The sequence below is a fragment of the Cavia porcellus genome, unplaced genomic scaffold, assembly GCF_034190915.1.
Source record: "Cavia porcellus strain 051 isolate PalLab524CR breed Dunkin Hartley unplaced genomic scaffold, mCavPor4.1 scaffold_7, whole genome shotgun sequence".
Lineage (NCBI taxonomy): Eukaryota > Metazoa > Chordata > Mammalia > Rodentia > Caviidae > Cavia > Cavia porcellus.
Window position 1 is genome coordinate 72,651,547 of NW_026947490.1, and position 15,124 is coordinate 72,666,670.

The 15,124-nt window shown below is 49.0% G+C and overlaps 1 long non-coding RNA gene across 1 annotated transcript; it reads right to left on the bottom strand.

Annotated features, from left to right (window-relative positions):
- Positions 1-1,341: 1,341 nt before the first annotated feature.
- On the bottom strand, positions 1,342-14,433 carry LOC134477026 (uncharacterized). The gene is made up of 3 exons (XR_010048915.1): positions 9,060-14,433; positions 8,475-8,583; positions 1,342-6,700 (listed from the first exon to the last, which is right to left on the bottom strand). It is a non-coding gene; the product is annotated as an uncharacterized LOC134477026 (long non-coding RNA).
- Between the last annotated feature and the right edge of the window lie 691 nt (positions 14,434-15,124).

Sequence of the window (15,124 nt, forward strand, 5' to 3'; positions counted from 1 at the left end):
TTCATTTTTATCGGTACCAGGGATCGAACTCACGACCACCTGCTTGCCAGGCAGGTGCTTATGCCGCTGAGCTAAACCCCCATCCCCTAATGAGATACATTCTTACAAATAAAAAATAAATCATAGCACACACAGAAGGAGAAGATAAACTGAAGGCGGAGATGGGCTTGAGGGGGCCCCAGGAGGAAGAATGCTGGCTGCATCTGGAGACAGGCAGCCCTGTCACGCCTTCCGAGCAGCCCAGAGAAACTGATGTCAAACTCTGAAAGAGAAATTCCTGATGCTTAAAAGCTGATTGCTTTGTGCCTACTTGCTATGATGGTCTCAGGCAGTGAATACAAAAACAAAGGGTGTGTTCCTGTAATGCTGACTGCACACAGGCACTGTTTTGATGAATTCATTAATTCATTTAACCGTATGACCACAAATGAGCAGATGTTTCCTGCATCCCCATCCTGCACAGGTCATCTGACGGGGTCCTAAGTGCTAGGAACTGATGCAGTAGCATTCAAAGGCTCTGGAATCCCCATGCTTAGTGCCCAGGTGACTCTGCCCCTGGACAGCAAGTGGCTGTGGTATAGGAAGGGGAAGCACATGCGGCTTGATGAGTGAAACAGCAGGCAGCAAGATGAGGTGAGAAAGTAGGCAGCAGCCAGGGCCCGGGTCTCAAACTTCCCTTGGCGCCCAGGCATTCCCGTGCATCAGAATCACCCAGGAGGCACAGCCCGCCAGCCTCAGGTTCAGAGGGTCTGGGGTGGGACCTGACCTCAGTGCATCCCCGTCTGAAGACCACAGTTTGAAAAGCATTCTTCCAGGCGCTGAGAACCCATTCAAAGTTGCAAGCAGACGAGGGACAAGGTTCTAATCATCCTTTAAAAATGACCGAAAGGAGAGATGGGAGGCATTCCAACACTGAAAGCAAACTTCAATATTTAACATAGAGGAAAACAGTTCTTTTAAGAAGAAAGTGACCAATAACATATGCTAATCAGCTTGTGAATCACTGAACCTCCCCCAGCCTCGGCTGTCTCATTTGTAAGGTGAAACAGACCAGTGAGAGTGAATTAGCTAAATATAGAGTGATACTGCCAGAGTGTCACCTATGGCGTGGGAGACACCTTGGTATTGATGGGGACGGGCAGGCCCGACCCAGGCTCCAGGATGGGGCCCGGGGAGCTCCAAGGCTGTCCCTCATTGATGGAAACATAACTGCCTTTACAGGGATACACTCAACAAACACAGTTCAGACCAGGAATGTGTGTAGTTTAAATTATAAGCAGAAAAAAAGAGCCTGGAGGTACAGAGATTTTTCATTTATTATAAAGATATAAAAGATGCAGAAGCAAAAACCCTGAACATTTTAGTTTATGTTAGAAAAACAAGTGTGTTATACTACAAAAGCTTAAAAGTTTGAGCAAGAAAACCTTTCTGTAGCGTCTGGAGACTGACACATTCCAGGGGCGGCGAAGCCCTGTGCAGGAAGTGTGTGGACCCCTCTAGACCAAGCCAAGCTTCTTGGCTTCTCGGTTCATGTCCTCCAGCTGTAACCAGTTCTCTAAGTTTGATTTCACCATCGACTTGAAGGACACTTTGAGAAATTCTAAATGAGATCAGTTTTATACAGACTCACTTCTAAAATTGCATGGTTTCAAGCAAGCATTTTTCCTGAATTAAGGGAATTCGACTGATTTTTACCAGATTTATTAGCTCAGGCACTGAGTAATGAGTCTGGTCATTCAAGGCACTGGAAATATTTTCTGTGTTAGGCCATTAATCTTGATCACATTTCATTGAGACATGGAAAAAGTAGGTCACATCCTCCGTAAATTCAGATGCAGAATAAGGCACTGAAAGTCTACACCCAAGGTCACCGAGGAAATCTCAGAGCAGCCACCGGACTCAGAGCCTTCTGAGCCTCTCCCCGGGGGTCCTTCTCTTAGGCACTGGTGCTATTGGAGCGGGGAACACACATGACCTCCAGCCTGGTCCCACATATCCAGTCAACCAGAGTATTAACAGCCTCAGCAAACACATCGATCAGGAAACAGGCCAGAGGATTCTCAGCCTTTGTGCGGTTGTTGTTTGCCAATATTCAAAACAAAGGTTTTCTTACTGTTCTACTGAAGAGATATTAAGAGATCTGTTCCTTGAGAGACATGAAAGCATTTTTCCATATAGTTCTGGGCCATTTTATTATGTTCTGTGAGTTCCCTGTTCCAGTCTTTTGCAGGTTTTTCTTGTTGTTTTTTTCATGTTAAGGACATTGGTTCTTCATTATACACTTTCGGGAAGACTTTCCTTCCTAATCTATCACTAGTAGAAATGGATCACAATCTTTGCCCGTAAGGAAAGATAACCTTGAGGCATTCATAGGGAAATGCATGCGACTTGAAAACATAATGTTAAGTGAAACAGGTCAGACGTGGGCTTCAGGGTCACACGGCTTCCCGTACATGACAAACACCAGAGCAAAACAGAAAAAAGAAAAACAGGAAGCAGGGAGCTCAAAGCTTCCCCAAATTACATGCTCTGTTGCTTTAAAAATAATTCAGCATCTATGCCAGTGCGCTTCATTTACACTGATAGCTCATCTTAGCTCATTGCAAAGAAAATCTGTGTCATTATCTGCTTCTCTTCTGTAAGAATCTTTTGGGTTTATGTCTTGCACTCTTACTATTCAACTATGAAAATTTGTTTTATATTTTCATAAAATAGGAAAAATAAATGAAAAGCAACATTTGAGGTGCAGAGAGAATGTTGAAAGGGTTTTATCCCAGACAGGACACTGTAGCTGGTAAAGCCAAGGAGCTCCTATCTCCCCCACCCCTAGGAATTTACCTGTGGCACCAAACAAAGACCAATGGGCTACTTGTGCATCCCTAATGCCCCCTTTCAAACCGAGGCTACTTATGTGCCTCACTCCACGTGTTTCAAGGAGAGATCGCAGACCCCGGGGTGGAGATGCCACGCCCCAGGGGGTCGGGGGTGTCTCTTCCCACATTCTCAAAATAAAGGTCATTTATATTTCATACTTCTTATCTTTTCAGCCGCCGCCGGTCCCCCACAGTTCTATCAAATGTGTTTTGTCCTTTGACCACAATCTTCAGGAGCCCTCCCTGTGGAGAAGGAGGAAACTTACTAAATGTGGAATTGTTTGCCGACAGTCTAGGGTGAAGCTGAAATGGAGCCTTTAGGTGGTGCTCACCTCTGGGGGCAGTGGCCAGGTCAGTGTTGTCACCTGCACCCACCTACACAGGCTCCCGGTGCCCACTAGGGAGGCGGTGAGGGCACGCAGAGCTCAGGCAACGCCAGCCTTGCAGCATGGTGTCTGTTTGCATCTGCTGCAGGCGCTGCAGCTGGAATCACCACTGCACCCTTCACAGGGGAGTCGTGGCAGCCTACCCCACAGCCTTGGTGCTCTGACCTCCAGCCTTCTGTGGGAGGCTCTACAGGTGATCTTTGAAGAGATACTGAAACCGAGATTATGTCAAACCACAGACAGAGATGAACTTCCAGCCCCCGCTGCCGTGGGCCCGGCCAGCTCTCACTGCAGATCCTCTACCACTCTGGTGTAAGGTCTTCTGGTGACCTGCTTCTCCTCGGGCCTGTGTTTCCAGCTGTTTCAGGGAGTGGTGGTCACAGCACATCTTTGCCTCAGCCTCAGGCCGCATCTCAGTCCTTCGGAGCCCAGAGCTGAGCACTGAGGGACATACTGAGCCTCCGACACCCTGGCATCACTCACAGCCAATCATGGTGAACTGGGGGCAGAGCAGGGAAGCCTCAGGGCACAGCTGGTGGGGTTCACAGCCCGAGCTGCCCACAGGTGCTGCTGCAGGCCACCCAGGTCTCCTCCTTCAGGTGTTCCTGGCAGGTACAGGCTGGTGTGATCCTTTTCACACCTCTTCAGACACCTGCTCATCCAAAATTAGATTTGCCTCTTCAACCCAAGTGTTACATCAAGCCCCTGTTAGACTGGCAGTGACTATATCACATGCCCCAAATTCCAGTAAAAACTGCATCCTTTTTAAAAATTAAGGTAAAAATAGATCTTACTTTTAAACTAGAATAAAAATAAACTAGGATACAAAGTATTTAAAAGCAGTCTTTCTAGCCAGGCATGGTATAATCCCAGCACTCAGGAGGCTGAGGCAAGAGGATCATTGCAAGTTCGAGACCAGCCTGGGCTACAAAGTGAGCTCAAGGCCAGCCTGAACTGCACAGAGACCCTATCAAAAAGACCAAAAAAATAAAAAAGTAGCCTTCATATTTCCCACATCTCTTGAAAGGCACAGAGCAAGGGTAGATGGCTGTCACACTTCTACGCACCCAGACACACGAGGCTCACAGCAGCTCCGCAAGTGGATCCTGCTGTTCAGGCTTCATAGGTGAGAAAACTACGTCAGGATCTGCTTAGGGAGCGGTCAGCAACAACATGGGACTTTGGGCTTCCGACTCACTCTAGGGACGCTTCTGAGCCATCTGGGTGAACTTCCTTTGAGCAGTAGGAGAAAAGAGGAGGAGATGGCAAGGAATTCTTTCTCCTGCCTCCCTCCGAGAGCCGGGAGGTCTGACTTCTCTGTGTGTCTCTGCGGGGAACAGGTTCGCCCCCAAGGTCTCCAGGCCCAATACTTCTCCTCTACTGCTTCCCACCGCCCAGGGCTGCTCCTCCCAGGGAAACAAACAGGAGTCAGTGTCATCTCATACTCTGTTTATAGAATCTGGGCAGAGGCAGGCTGGTTTTAAAACCTGGTTTCAAGGACTGGTGGTAATTACCAAGTGCGGTAATTAAAAAGAGTGATGTATACTTATTCACTAGCTTGGAAATAAATCCAAGCCATACATTTAAACAGGAGTTAGCATTCTGGTTGTTTCTAGGTGGGAAGATTCTTGCTTTGAATCGTTATGCTTTTTTTTTTTTTTTTTTTTTTTTGTCTTTTTCCTTTTTACTGGTACCAGGGATCGAACCCATGACTGCCTGCTTGCAAGGCAGGCGCTTATGCCGCTGAGCTAAATCTCCAGCCCCCCCATTATGCATTTATTGCTGCACTTTCTCAACCAATATGCATTATATTTACAAACCGTTACAAAGGAACATTAGCTTATTTGAATAAACAGCTGATGTTTGACCGAACTCTTTGCTCCAGATGGAAAGATGCAGAACCACAGGAGGACACACCGAAGGACAGCTGCTGCCAGGTCTGGACTCCAGGAGGCGGGGCACAGATCAGCCACCCCCGCTCAGGAAGATGCAGTGTCAGGGTGCAAGAGCTCAGTGTAGAGAGAGCCACCACTCAACCCTGAGGAGAGGGGAGCGATTGTTAAAATCAATAACTGGGTCCAAACACACCCTTAAACATACCATGCTTCGGTGCCTGCTGAGGCGTGCACCCTCAGAGGAGCTGGCTGTTGCCTACTCCAAGTCTACAGCAGTGCAATCTGGAGCAGGGCTCCAGTCTCCCTCTGGCTGCTTTTGGAGCTTTTTGCAACTCTCATGGCACCTAAGTTCTCTGAGGCCTGAGGCACCTGATACCTGCCCTGTGTCAGCAGCCCCCTCCTGCCCTGTCCCACACGCTCTGCCATTGCCCAGTAATGGCCATACCAAGGCAACTCCTGACCCCTCCTGTGAGCTCTGCCATGCATCCCTCCTTGTCTCACCAACACAGCTGAGTTCCTCCCAGAATATTCCTCTGCCTTCCCAAGATGAAGAAAACCTTTGCTACAGCACTGCAACACTTCTGTAAGGCCACGAGCAAAGATTTGTCCTTGTTTTTCTCATTTGCCCTGGAGCCAGCAGACAGTGCTCCTCTAGTTTCTCCTCAGCCTCCCATCCTCACGTTAACATGAGTGCAGTCTCTCATCCATCCACAGATGGGTCAGGCCACCTTCCACACCTCCTGGAGCCAGTCCAGTGCCCAGATGTAGAAATAGTGTCTAAAAGCAGAGGCCTGGAACTTCCTTCCTGGAAGAGGGGAGACTCGGCTCAGATACCCACCAAATCGAGCTGGTAATGAGGACACTGATCTGTCCTGGCCCAGTGAAGGGTCTGCTCCTGGGTGCTCCCTAAGCAAGCCAGGCTCATGCTGCCGGCTGCTAATGTTCCTTTTTAGGCGAAAGGAGAAAGTCGTGTTCCAGGCGGAAGAGAGGATCTGTGTCAGTTCCACAACATGCTTCGTGCACCAGTGCAGGGTAGGATACCCGGCCCAAAGAATTTCCCAAAGTAGGGAGGTGCTGAAAGTCTGTGGACTCAACCTCAGAGGCTGGGCACAAGCAATGTCCACCTGTCTCATTTTCTCGGAATCTTAGATTTGGGGCTGTCCGTGGAGACAGGTTCCCACTTTCTCCCGGCAGCTGCAGGATCCTTTACGAAGCAAGAGGCCCAGTGTCCCGGCATGGACCACACGAGGAACCTTGTCTGCCACTCCGTGCATCACAGTGTGTCTCCAGGAAGGGCTCCAGCCCGAGAGGACAGGGCAGAATTTCAGGTCAGCAGAGAGGAAGAGCTACTGTTTCTCCCAGGCAAGAGAGACAAAAGTAGTTTCTAGAGCTGGAGGAGATCTTTGCTAATGGGTATAGCTGATCTGTAGGACTGGGGGGGCGGGGGGAACGCCCACGGTGCCTAGTTCCACACAGATCGAGGGTTATGTGGTCACAGAGCTTTGTGGCCATAGGAAAGTGCACCCACGGCTCACGTTCTTCTCATCTGTAAAGTAGAATGATGGTCTTAGGCACCCATGCTCAGCATGTGGCTGGTGCTTAGCAGCGTTGGTAACACTCTCATTGGACTAAGAACACAAGCAACACACGCACGGCCCCGCAGCCAGACCAGGTCCATTAGAGAAGAGCCCAGGCCGTGGGCTCTTGCCTGATCACTGTCCGGGGGATTGTCTTTCTACCCCTTCTCTAGGATCCACAAAAGAAGCCCTAAATTAACAAATGTGGCAAAGCATATTCTGAATCCATCCCTGGTTGCCATTTTTTAAAAAATGTTCACACTTTTTGAAAAATCTATTCATGGCTGGACATGGCGACACGCAATTGGGTGAGGCTGAGGCAAGAAGTCCTCAAGTGTGAACCCAACCAGGCAGATGAACAACTCAGGGAAACCTTCTCTCAAAATTAAAAATAAAAAGCGAAGGTGTCCCTGGTAGGCACCTTACTGAAAGGCACTGGGTCCAACCCCCAGGAGGACTGGACAATGACACGGATGTTTCTTCTGTTCTCTGCAACAATGCAGACGCGGAAGTCACCCCCCAACACACACACCACCACCCCCGCACACCCTCTCAGTGTGTGGACTGTTGTAATAATCCTGAGGGAACAGCACAGGGCTTTGGGGGTCTCAGAGAGAAGCTGTCAGTGGGCAGGTCCTCTGTGTGCTCCCACTAGTACCAGAGAGCTGGGGGAATTACAGTGCAGACTTACTGAACTGGAGCGGCCCAGAGCAGCCTCAGCCTCCGCAGGGACCCGAGACCGGCTGGCTCCCTGGCCAGGGGCAGATGCCCCAGGTCCTGCCCAGCAGATCCGTGCAGGGGCCCCGCCTGGCTGGCCACAGCATCAGGAATGAGGCCTGACCTCTGTTCGCTCCTGCTCTGCTGTCAGCGCCCAAGTTCTTGCAGGGAGCAGGGCCGAGTCACTTTTGATACACTTCAGAGGCTCACTCTGAGTGGCAGAGTGTGGTGCTGACACTGCTGTAACCACGCACAAACAGCGGCTGCCTGAGGGCAGAGTGGCCTTGACATCAGTGCCTCGGCTCCTCTCCCCTGCCTCTTTGATGCACAGATGACTGCAGCAAAGCCATACAATGGCCTTCAGTCCAGCCCCACAAGTAGAACTACAGATATACTCAGCATACTAAAAACAGTGTGGTAAACTTAACTGCTTTGTACTCAGGCAGCCAAAACTCCAGGAAGAAAGTGAACATGCTATAAGCGTTACAAGCATGCAGACATGGTGGCACATGCCCGCAATCCCAGCGCTTGGCAAGCCAAGGCAGGAGGGTTGCTGTAAGTTTAAGGCCAACCTGAACTACATAGCGAGACTCTGTCTAAAAAGTTGCAAAGTTCTATGCACAGATGATCACCCCCAGACACAGGAGTTAGGAATGATGTCAGGTGTGAGAGGAATAAGACTCTGGGGATTTAGCTCAGTGGCATAAGGGCCTGCCTTGCAAGCAGGCAGTCGTGAGTTCAATCCCCGGTACTGATAAAAAAGAAAAAGCCAAAAAAAAAAAAAAAAAAAAAAACCCAAGTGCTCTGTCAACCTCACGATGCTGTGCCAAAACTTAAATCCAAATTTGCAGTGAGATCATCCTTGAAGAGCCACAAAATTCTAGCACAAGCCTCTGCCTGGGAAGAAAAGATCTGTTCCTCTCACCTTGTCTCTAAATGGTCTGTTCCCATCTTGTGTGTTAACCACCAGCAGCCCCCCCAGCGCATCCTACCTGCCCAGTCCGGGTGCATCCGTGTGGGACTCACCTCACGGTGCTTAGACGGCCCTGCGATGCTTGACTTCTGCCGATTCCGGAAGCTGCACTGTGGCAAGAACAGGAGTGCCCTGAATCCGAACATTTGTAGAAGTGTCGCACTAAATAATACAAAGCAAAACACTAATTCTCCCTCGAAAAAGTTCCCTCGAGCTTTATTCTTCTGTCTATGAGCATCAGTCTTATTCTTATTAATATAGATTTGCAATACATAATAATTGCACTGTTCTGGAGGAATGGACACATCACATTTTGACTGGTTTTACAACCCCCCACCCCCCTCTCCACCTCCCTCCTTCCCCAAATCCTCTTCCCATCCCACAGAGTCTACCTATCTCATCTCTATTTCATTTCGCTCTTTAAATTATTTATATTTGAGCTTTCCACATCAGAAAAACTCTTCTGTGTCGAATTTATTTCATTAGCAGCACTGTTCACGAGTCATCTGTTTTCCCACAAATGACTAAAATGCATCCATCTTTATGAGTCAGTAGCACACCATGCTGCATACCTACCACATTGTATGGCACCACCCAGTGTACTTTATCACTGCTGGGACAAAATACCCAACACTCACAAGTCTTTTGTCTCGCAGTTTGTAGAGGTTTCAGTCCACAGTCAGCTGGCTCCTAGGCAGGGCAGCACGGCAGAGGGACATTGCAGAAGGCAAACAGTTCATGGTGTGGCAAGTGGGAAGCCTCCCTTCTTTCCTGTTTTATTCATCCAGCTCCAAGCCTACTGGTTGGAGCCGTCCATACCCAGGCATGTCTCCCCTCCTCAGTGAGTCCATCATCCATGCACAGACTGTGTCAGACCAATCAGTGGCCTAACCCAGGGTCACACCCAGGATCCAGCCAGCCCAGAAGTCCCACCTGTGAGTGTGGGAGGCTTCGAAGAGGCACTGGGTGTAAACCGCAGCACCCCTCGTCTGCAGATGGACATATGGGCCAGTTCCAAGATTTAGCTAATGTCAGCTGTGCTGCTAGGAACACAAGGATGACCAACCGCTAGGGGGAGTATAACTAGGTCAAACGGGAGTTCTAGTCCTAGTTTTTTGAGGATGACTCTCATAGTAGTTGAACTAGTTCGCATTAGTTCCAACAACACAGAGGGGCCCTTTTCCCTACAGCCTTGTCCATTTGGTTGTTTGTCGAGTGCTGGATGATAATTGCTATTCTTTCTAGAGTAGGAAGGAATATGTATTGTTTTGATTTGCATTTCTTTCACCAAAGATGCTGAGCAATTTGGAGTGTATTTGCTGGGCATACGTACTTCTTTTGAGAAATGTCTATTCATTTTTTATTGGTCTTTTTGGGGGAGGGAGTTCAGTTTTTCTGAGTTTTTTCTGTGTAGTCCAGATATTAGTCTTCTGTCTCCGGAGTAGCTGCTAGAATCCCCTACAACTTAGGAAAGTTGTCTTTTCACTCTGTTGCTGTGTAGATTTGATGTGATTCCTTTGTTGATTCTTTGTATTCTCTCTTGTACCACTGGGGTTCTGTTCAGAAAGTCCTTGTCTATGCCTGTGTCTTCCAAAGTTTTACCTATTTTATCTTCCAGTAGATTAAATGTGCCTCTTTTTGTATCTAGGTCTTTGATCCACTTTGATTTGATTTTAATACAAGATGAGAGCTATGACTCTAGGTTCTGATTTTTCCATGTGGGTGACCAGTTTTTCCAGAACTGTTTGTTAAAGATGCTATCTTGTTTCCAGCATATGTTATTGGTCCCTTTGTTAACATCAGATGACTGACGGTCTCCCCAAGGTTGTTTCTGCATCCCTGATAACATTCTGTTGATCAAATCTTTTTGTATGCCAATATCATATTGTTCTCCTTACTGTAGCTTTGTAATATAGCTTGAAATCTTGAGTTGTGATGCCACGTGCTTTGCTCTTGCTGCTCAGGATTGCTTTGGCTATTCTAGGTCTCCACTGGCTCCTTACAAACTTTGTAAGAGACAGAAAGACTGACGTAGTACTGATGACAAGCAGGACGGACTGCAGAGAGGGGAGAAAGGAAAAAGGAAGAAGAAAATGAAGATAGTTCAGGAAAAAAGAAAGGAGGAACGAGAACAACAGGTGAAAGAAAAGAAATGGAATTTTGTTGATATTAGTTTTATATCTAGAATGGAAGGCGGGGGCGTTGAGAGGTTACTTTTGGGGCTGGGAAAAAGGGATGAGGAGTATAACACGAGATGGAGGGGAGCAGTCACGAGGTTGGAACCACTTAGCTGCTGACAGAGAGCAAGGTCAGCTCCTACTCAAAATTTTTTGTTGAGGGTTACTGTGATATTCCCATGAACAATGCTATCTAACGTAAAGCACTAATCAATTCTTACTTTCCATTCCACTTACACATGCACCATATATATGAGTGAAAAGGAAAGAAAGAACAGAGAGGGAAACCCAGCTACACATACACAGAAACACCAAAGCAAGGAGCCCTGCGTCCCGTTCACGCTGCAGTCTGACTTTGACCAGGGAGCCGGCCTCCGCGCGTCACTAATGGGGAAACCTCGGCTCCGGGCCCCTGTGGGGCTGAGCGCCAGTCCGCGTGAGTGCGGGAGGCCGGTGCGCCTCCTGGTTCTCAGCGGGCTCCCCTGCACCAGCTGTCCTCCTGCCAGCTGTGAAGGCAGGGCTGGGCCAGGCAGGTGCCCCTGGGGCGTGGCTGGCCTCTGTCTTAGGACAGAATGCCTTCAGTTGTGTCGGAAGAGGGGGAACGGGGTGCCTGTCAGGTGCCCAGTCCTGCTGACTTCCGGGGCACCTTCCTGCCCTCTGCCCCTTTCCTCTGTGAAATCTCTGCGGCCGCTCCCTTGCCATTCTGGTCTGCAGGCCACACAGCCCTTGGCCATGCTGCTGCGGTCCAGTTTTCCGACCCTGCAGCATTCTCTGTCCATACCCTGCAAAGAGTCTCTGTCCAGCCCACACCTGCTGTGGTGTCAGAGCCCCGCTGGCAATGAGAGTGCCCCTGGTGTCACCATGCTCTGGCCCCTGCAGGTGGCCGTGGGGAGGGGTGCAGGTGTGCAAAGCAGGGAAGGGTGGGGCTGGCCACCTTGGTACCCCCCGTGGGGCTTTCTGGTCACAACGCTGCCTGGCCTGGACTCACTGTCCTGCCGTCTCCTGAGGTCAGGGCCCAACTGTGCCTTTGCTCCTTTTCTCCCAAGGGAGCACTGGTCACCCTTCACCGTCCTAGGATGAGTCTTCTGCTTTCTTCAGGGCCCTGATCTGCAGTGTCTCCCTCACTGGCTTCCTCTCCCATGGGAAGGTGAGGATCCCAGGCAGGTGTGAGGCTGTGTCACCTGGCCCGCGGCTGCGGTGCTCCACTCCTCCTGCAGGTGTCCAGTCTGTCCCCAAGCTGGCTCTTCTGCAGCTCAGGGAAGGAGCAGCCCTCTTCTCTTCTCACATTGCTGATACTGGAATCCACCTGATGTGTGGACCTTCAAGTCGCTGTCTCTGAAATCTCTTTATAGCCCAGGCTGGCCTCAAACTCATGGCGATCCTCCTGCCTCAGCCTCCCATGTGCTGGGATTACAAGCATGTGCCACCACGCCGGGCCACAGTGTGTGTCTTCTGAATGTCTCATCAGTGCTGCTGCCATGGAATACCAGATAACAAGTTTTAAAACTAGAGTTGAAAAAGCAAACTCTCCCTCAGAGGAAGCTAGGTTGCTGTATGGTTCTGGCTCACTAACACCAGATCTGAATATCTAGATAGTGAGAGTTTTTATTTAGCACTGACAGGAAAATGGCATTTACAGAATTCACTGGTTTCATGGTGCTGCCGTGGGAAGACATCTTAACTGAGGTCTCGCTTTCACCTTGGGAGAACAGCGCGCTGTAACACGCCTTATACAGCAGGGAGCAGATGTTTTCGGGGCTGGAGAGTCAGGCAGAGAAGTCGCTGCAATTCTTTCTCCGGTCTATGTCAACAGGAAGCCCTCAGCTTTTTTCTAAAGACAAATCAAATCAGCAGGTGTTCCAAGGGCAGCATGACATGTACAGAACATAACAGCAGCTGTGGGTATTAGGAGGACAGGTGAAAGCTGCAATCCGCACAGCTGAAGATGTGCACACTGGCTGGAGGGGAAGCCCCGGAGACCTCTGTTCTCTCTTCAGATGAGGAGAAGGGTACTGATGCAAAACGTTAGGCGGTGTATGCTGGTAATATAGCTCGAGCCACCTGGACTACAGACACTGAAAAGGAAAAAGTTAACTGTGAGCAAGAATGAGGCAAAAAAAAAAAAAAGTTTCACAGAGGCAGAAGGGCCTTCGATTGGGGTGTAGTCATCTTACGAGCGGAAATGTCCTAGGTCAGGAGGACAGCACGAGAAGGACACTGTGACATCCTCTCTCCTTCACTAATCCATTCAGCAGTCACTGGACACACAGTTCACATAAAGATAGCCAGCCCCTTCAAAGGTCAGCCGAGAGACAGAAGCGTGTGCCCTGCTTTGATGCCCAGGGTTTAGGAAGAACTGCTATCTCTAACCCAGGACCTACCCTATCATCAGGCTTGCTGCAGTATTTACGAAGAAGCACTCAGCTTGTGTAACTTCATCAGTTGGTCATCTGTTGCGGTTTTTGATGGTTGTATTTATTTTTTTTCAGTGCTGGGAATTGAATCCCACACAAACTAGGCAAGCTCTCTATCACTGACTTGCATCCAGAATCAAGGCCAGTATTGGCAGCTCACCGGGAGTAGCTCCCAGAAACCTAGCCAACCCTTCTACAGCTGATAAAGAGATCTAAGCAGAGCCATCTCTACATAAAGATCACCGTCTGATGCAACCAAACACCACTGGCATCTAGGACACTAACACAGAGGGAAAAGTGGTGATAGTAACTTACTAATTCCAGACAATTGGAGCCAAGTGTGGGCAAATAAAATCATACTGCTCCTTGCCCCAGATAATGGGCAGCCTCAGGTTCACATCCGCCCTAAACCCAAAGCCAAGTTCAAAGAAAATCACACGTAGCTTTGTTGCTCGGTGTCCAGCTGTCCTCTTCGTGGTTTCTCCTTTAGTCACTCTGTCTTTGTCCAGTCGTCCACTTCTGTAGATTGAAGGCTTCTTTAGAGAGCCATGAGGTGAGTGGACACACAGAGGCCGTGGACCACTGCTAGAAAAGGTCAGGCCAATGAGTGTCTGCCGCGGACCAAATGTCTGCGACCCTCCCCGCCATCACAGGCCATGTGTTGAGGCCCTAACCCCCAGAGTGATGGTGTGGAGGGGTAAGGCCCAGGCAAAATGACGAGGCATGCAGCATGGAGTTTGTGCCCCCATTAGAGACCCCAGAGAACTCCTTCACCCCTTAGGCCACCTTAGTAGGCAGGGGCCAATGGCTGTCTATGACCAGGGAAGCAGGCCTAGCCAGACACCAAATCTGACACCGACGAGAGCTAGGGAAAATGTAGTGCTTCTTATGGTTTAGATGCGAGGAGGTGCAAGATCGGGTCTGGCGGGCTGTTCTTTTGCTTCCAGGGTGGTGTTTTATACGCTGTGCCCGCCTAAGAGGAAGAACGCTGTGTCTCACACGGCAGAAGACAGAAGAGCAAGAAGACCACACTCCCCTGCCGAGCCATCCATAATGGCAAGTCCACTTCTGAGGACTGAGCCCTCCTTACCGAAGCACCCGCCTGAAGGCCTGCCTCTCCACACTGTGCAGCTGGAGAGTGCGTCTCTAACAAGGGGTATGTGGTAGATACATCCCAATTGTAACGTTCACCGTCCCCTTTCCTACCATTTCAACATAGAGCTAGAAGCTCAGGGCGTTAGGCTACCAAAATTGAAGTCCCAGCACTGCTGCTTTGCACCTGATCATGAGAAAGTCTTTCAGCTTCCTCAAAAGCCAAATGAGAACTCAAAGGAGTTTCTATTATTCAAAATATATGAGAGACAGCGAAAGGGGAAGAAACTGCCCAAAAGGAGAGAACAATTGGAATGGGGACAAGGAGAAAAAAAGGAAGGGAAAGAAAAAGTAAATGTATAAATATATGTATGTGTGTGTATGTATATATATATATATATATATATATATATACACATATATACAAAAAGTATATATATATACATGTACAATATAGCTAAGATAATTATACTACTAATTTCTTTCAATTCATTGAAAAGGATGATTTGTACTTACATTGTCTGATCAATTTTGCATGCCCGTGTCTTGTAATCTGGATGCATTGACCCTAAAGATAATACTATGCAATATATTGACCATTGTTAATTTCCTGTTATCTTGTTTTGAAATTCTGTATCACCATTTTTATGGGTTTTTTTTTCTTATCTCTTTAAAATAAAAAAAAAAATGGTAGTAATCCCGGACCCCAGGTCAAGGTCCGTGGAAAGCTGCTCACAGAAAGCCAGGGCCCCTTACAGCGACTGGCAAAGCAAGTTCTGAATTTCTTTACTCACCAGGTGGGGAAATGTGTGCCACCGAAGAGCACAGGGAGGAAAGAGGTTGGGAGAGCTGCAAATGCAGAAGCGGTGGGGCTCAGGGGGAAGCGTTAGGGGAAGAGTGAGCCTGTGCAAGTGGCCCTCCACGCTGGATGGGATAGGAACGAGCCTCCGGGGAGGTGGGGAGGTCTGCACACAGCTTCACTCTGGGTTACCCGTTCTCAGCTTCAGCTCGCGAGGGCCG